We start from the raw sequence: 5,953 nt of genomic DNA on the forward strand, positions 1-5,953 counted from the left end.
TGTGGTATGAATGAATAAGCTATCATAAAGATAAGCTATAAGATCGAAGTTCATCTTTGAACAAAAGGTATAGGACCACATTATGCGTCCATATGCGACCCAACGGGTCCGACCATCATATATGAAGATAATGATGCTTGCATTGCTTAACTCGAAGACGGGTATATCAAAGATCCGGTCTAGTGAAAACTCAGCCGACCTCTTCACCAAGTCATTGTCCTCTTGCACATTCAGGAAGTTCACGCAACAAGATTGGCACGCGTAGACTCAAGGACCTTCAGTGATGTCCAAATCAGGGGGAGTAATGTGTGTTTTACTCTTTTCTCTTTCTTTGGTTTTCCTTTTACCACATTGGGTTTTGGGTTTTTCAAGAGAGATTTTAATGAGGAAACATTAGCATGTTACAAACCCTATATCGTTATGGCATCCAAGGGGGGGGGGGGGGGGTAATCATAAAGTGGATGGTCCATAACTTAGACCATACAAGTTCAAGACTAGAGTCCATTGGGGGTTTACATCCAGCCACATGGAAGACCCATTCAACATTAGTCTTTATGAGTTTGACCATGTCAATATGTAGAGTATCTTTGTAATCAATTCTCCCTTTGACTTCACCTTGTATGAACCACTATATATAGTGGTGTAACCAATAAGAAATATACAACACATTCTCACAAATCTTCTCTCAAATTTTAACAGAAGTCAATTTATTTATTTCAACCGTAAAACGTAGAGGTATTTACTAGTGATTAGTACTGTAAAATTATTTTAAAAGTTTTAACTTATGAAAATATAGAAGAAATTGTATAGTTGCCTACTTTGTAATTAACGTTTTCTGTGATGAATTTCTTGCGGTTGTGTTGCACGTCAGAGCATCATTATCCATAAACCTTTTAAATGGTCTCTTAACTAATTTCTAATAGTTTTTAAAGTGTAAAAGTGAGTTAAGAGACTTAGAAAGAGATTTGAACATTTAGGAGTTTATTGCAAGTCTCTTAATTATGGGTTTTTAAAAAAAAATTATAAAACATTTGATTTTCCTCCTCCTCGATACAATACCTGACACTCAGCTCGTTGAGCAAGGTTAAGAACCATAAAGAGAAGCTTATAAGAGTGTGCAAGCTCCTGATTCATGGGTCTTGAATCTTGTTTAATGCTCTGAGACAACCATAGCTTCTTACCTTATATAACGATGTGACTCGTTTAAAAGCCTCTGATAATCTTGCTTGTACCGTTTCATGTCAAGTATGATCTCATTGATCTCCGCACTTGCAGAACCATATAGTCCACGAGCACTATTGATGATATCACATGGAAGCTCCAATCTTTCGGCTATGTTTATTGCATTCGAACGACCTGACGATCATTTTCAGACATGGCTTAGTGAAACATTATAAAGCCGATGTTCAGGGGTAAGAAAATAGTCTTAGATGATTCAGTAGCTAAACCTGGTACTCCCCACAAGATTTTGAAAGTGGGCTTCAAGTTCAGGTCATCAAACTCCATGCAAGCCTTCTCAAACGCAAGAATTGCTACCAAAATATGTGAAAAAATAGAAGTTAATACTCTCTAAAACATTGGATGATCCAAAAAAACGGCAAGAGTGCAGAATATAAAACATGTATTTAAGCATCTTAAGCTCTCCGTGATGTGTGTGTGGTTGCCATGGTGAGTAGGGAACCGCTTTCTGCAAAAGATTCAAGTATTGCCATCTTTAAGGCAGCTCTTTCAAGCGGATTTGTTCCTGATCTAACCTGTTGAAAACTAAATCAATCAACGGTGCTGAAATCATCACAGAAACGCATTCCAAAGACTTCATTTTTATGCAAAAAAAAATATGGATGAAGGATCATCCACTAAAGTTGATCAAACATCAATCATGATTCCTAAAAGTGACAAGAATCTTCTCATCCACATCCAAGAACACTCTCTCTTACTCTCTATATCCCAATGCAGCTTAAACTAACGAGTAAGCCAAACACTGATTGGGAGAAAAGGAAGGAATCTTGGTGATTTTGAAAATCAGATACGATGTAAACACTAAGCAATGATCCAATTACACATTCAGAATCAAAATTGAGAAGGGACTTGTGTCTTCTTGTGTCAAAGTAACAACTCTTTCGACATCGGAGTTACCCTTGAGCACGGAGACAGCTTTCTTCGCGGCTGAAACCACTGGTAGCGATTTCTTCGAGGAGGCGGAGAAGGAAACAGATTGGCGACGGTGGGCGAAGGAGAAACGAGGAGGTGCGTAGGCGATGAGAAGGAGAGGAAGGTGTGAGCAGCAGCAGCCATGGATGAAGTTTGCAGAAGTCGAGAAGGTCGAAACACCAAACCTTACCTCAACCCACTCATGTTTTGACAGCTGCCTCATAAGAGACGTTGCTTACGGAGCTTGATTAAGAGACGTGTCTTCTGTGTTTTTTCTATTTTTCATTTTTCTTCATCTTTCAGATCCATTCAAACTAAAACATATCTTCATTTTTCTATGGTGACTGTGGACGTTGGTAAGACTGGACATTTTATCCGTTAAATTTGATCCGATTCGTTATCGTTTCGATTCGATCCGAAAATTCCGGATATCCGTAAACTTTTGAAGCAAATCAAGTACTAAAATCAATATCCGTTAAAATCGAAGCAAATCAAAAATATTAAAATTGTGTGAAGCGGATATCCGATCCGATCCGGCAATATATAAATACTTGTATATCTTGATTATTTTAAAGTTTTTAATGTATAAAATTATATAATTATTATTCTAACATATGATTTGATAAATTATATTCACATTATTACTTATATAAAAGTATTACATTAAAGGAAGATAACACATTTATGACAATTATAATTTTTTTCTTAAGTTTTGTGTTATTATAATTGTTAACTAAGTTCAAAAAATTTACAAAATATGTAGATTCACTATTTTTAAAATTTTTTTATCATATATATCATGCAAAAACATATTTTACAAAATAAATTCGTATCAAAATTTTAAGATTATTTGTATTAATCAAAACATATGAGATATCCGTAAGTATTCGTAAATATCCGCAAATATCTATTTATTTTCTGGATATCCGTTTTTTTTAATATCCGTATTTTTCCGAAGCAAAACAAATCGAAAAATTAGATATCCGTGACATACGAAGCAAATCACAAATATCTTCAAAAACTCAGATATATGATCCGTGTCCAGGTCTACGTTGGTGCGCGTTAATGACTAATAAGATGATAGAATTAGAAGCTACCACTTACGCTTTTACTGTGACTTCGGGGATGATTTGTTGGAGCTGTAGATGCTCTGGACAGCCAAAATTTAGTCTAAAGCTATATATGTCAACCAATCGAGCTTTGCTTTCCTTAAAAAACTCACAACAAAAAAATCTCTGCAAAATCAAAATATGGCTGTGGAGAGCTTTATTTACAGAGCAAAAAATTAATGTTTTAGAAATCTACAGCAAGGAAAGGTACAGCAAATAAATCTACAGATTAAATTTTACAGCAAAAAATATAAAGGTACATCACTCACCAATCCTCCCCTTCGTATCACGTGTCACCTCTAATTTTTTAATATCAGTTTTTGTTACGTAAAATCCGGTTTTGGTTTTTGCTCTAATTAACAAATGAAACTGTTTTGCATATTAGATTTGCTTTTACTAATGCAAAATCGTTTAATCTTTAAGAAGGTTTCCACAATACGAATTATGCAACTTCTTAGACCAAATGTTAAAGCAACTTCTGAGACCTAGCTAGCCGTGGATAAAAAATAATGATGGCAATGTTTAGTTTAACATGTTTAAAACAGTAGATATCTTTATAAATAAAGTAGACTATGCTCTCCCCTCGTTGTACCACATCAGCAGTAAAGGGTGGGCAATCAATGACACGTGGCAGTCCTAAATTAAGCTTCCAATGTTGTTTTTGCTGTGTTGTGTTGATCGGGCCAAGTTTTGGTACGACACGTAATAAGCAATCTATTATGGGCCCACTTCTATTCTCAAAGTCTTCGTCTTCTCGATTTCCCTTGCTCCCATGGGTGTTCCTAAACGTTACTTCTTTTAATTGATTCACGCCTTAAAGCGAGTACTTTAACTTCTTCCGGCCTCTAAACCCACTACGCCGAGTTCAATGATCCGTCTTCAACATCGATTTCATTACCCCTAATTCTTCATACTATAAATAAGCCATGAAGCCCTCTCCATATTGCAGTGATTCATCTTATTTTTTTGATGGTTTCCTTACAAACTTTGATTGCATAAAATTATAAATTTATATCCAGAAAGAAATCGTGAGAAAAGAATATTTGCTTGTCGTTTTGTGTGCTTGATTGTGTTTATAGATCTGAATGTGCTTATAAGTGCGATGCTATAATCTTCAGGTACCATGGCTCCACTCTGATATCAACAAGTTTTTTAGGGTAAGAAAAAATACACTTCCTTACTAAAAAAGTGCCAAAGATTCTCCTTTTCTTTTTTTGGTAACAAATGTAATCCATTTTTCCAGCCTTCCAGCACTGCACTTTTGATTTACCTGCACCGTTTGTGCTCCTTCACTACTGGCGTTTTCATCTTCCAGCAAAAACTTCCACTGTACCACTAAAAGTAATCTTTGATTCTAACCTCAGAATTGTTTGTCCAGGTGAAACGGAGGTTCTCAACCAGATTAATCAAGAATGCAGAGGATCTTATCATTAAAGAGGGACCAGAAACAGTAAACATTCGATTGATTACTTATGGAAATTGCCATCTTTATGTGTTAGGATGATGTTGGCATCTCAATATAACACAAATATCATCTAATTTCTAGATTGGTGCTTTTATCGCTGAACCAGTCATGGTTGCTGTTCGTGTGATACCTCCACCTGCTACGTAATTCGAAAAGGTCATTTCTATAACTTCATTGGTACTAAGTACATTTGGCAATGGTTATGCTATTTTGTGTTACTAAGTACCAAGTATATTGGGCTCTTTCTGTACTGCAGGTCCAAGCTGTTGTTTGCAGTATGATATCCTGCTCATTGCTGTTGAAGTATGTGCATATCTAACTGAACCATGTTCATTACCATGACCCCAAAATCGATGGAGAACAAAAATACATGACTAACCATTTGTATTTTGTTTGGCCTTTAAGTGAATACACCATCAAGCCAGATCTTCGGTCCTTAGCTAAGGTGAGATTTTTGCAAACTGATTAGTAGCTTTTTATCTCGGTTGACAAATTTCCCGTACGATTGGTTAGTGTTTTAATATATGCAGGCACCGTCTCCAGCACATATGCCGATGGAGCCATTCTTATGAGTCAAAAAGTAGCAGATGTCATGTATTCTCAAAGCAACAAGCTAGGTATGTTTTTAGTTATGCCTAACGTGGTAAGACTCAAATGTTCTGATCTTAAAAACCATTTTTGGTATTTCAGGTGATTTCTCGCATGGATTTACTTATTCTGCTCATCCATTTTCATGTGCTATAGCGATTGAAGCGTTAAAGACATACAAGTAAGTTTGCGTAACCAAATGATGTTATAAAAAAGACACTGCAATTCAGACTTCATAAAATGCAGGAAACACTTCATATGAATTACTTGAGCAGCTAAGCGTTGTGTGGTTTCTTGAGTACGCCCTCCGGCACTGTAACATGTGGTTCCGTAACTGAGCTCTCGCCACAGTAGCTTCTGTTGATGTCGTGATATCATTCAGTGGAGGCAAATACTGGGCCTGCACCACAGGTGGTGTTAGTGTGAGTTGTAGATAGCTTCTCACCATCAGAGCACATGCATGACACACATGTAAATCCATGCATATCATCTTCTGGGTTGTTGTTCCCGTCCTGTCAACACAGATTAGACTATGTCACACTAACTCTCTACTAAAAAGTTTTTGTCAGCTAGGAGTATAGGATGGTTTTCATGTGAGTTGAAAGTTGCAGTTGGGGGTTGGGGCACGTTGGGTGATCAT

At 36.5% G+C, this 5,953-nt stretch overlaps 1 long non-coding RNA gene across 1 annotated transcript; it reads left to right on the top strand.

The window, feature by feature from the left end:
• Positions 1-4,648: 4,648 nt before the first annotated feature.
• LOC106333800 lies at positions 4,649-5,931 on the top strand. The gene is made up of 7 exons (XR_001268469.1): positions 4,649-4,710; positions 4,807-4,881; positions 4,982-5,028; positions 5,131-5,170; positions 5,256-5,342; positions 5,416-5,494; positions 5,560-5,931. It is a non-coding gene; the product is annotated as an uncharacterized LOC106333800 (long non-coding RNA).
• The last annotated feature ends 22 nt before the right edge of the window (positions 5,932-5,953 follow it).

The sequence above is a fragment of the Brassica oleracea genome, chromosome C3 (assembly GCF_000695525.1).
Source record: "Brassica oleracea var. oleracea cultivar TO1000 chromosome C3, BOL, whole genome shotgun sequence".
Taxonomy (NCBI): Eukaryota; Viridiplantae; Streptophyta; class Magnoliopsida; order Brassicales; family Brassicaceae; genus Brassica; species Brassica oleracea.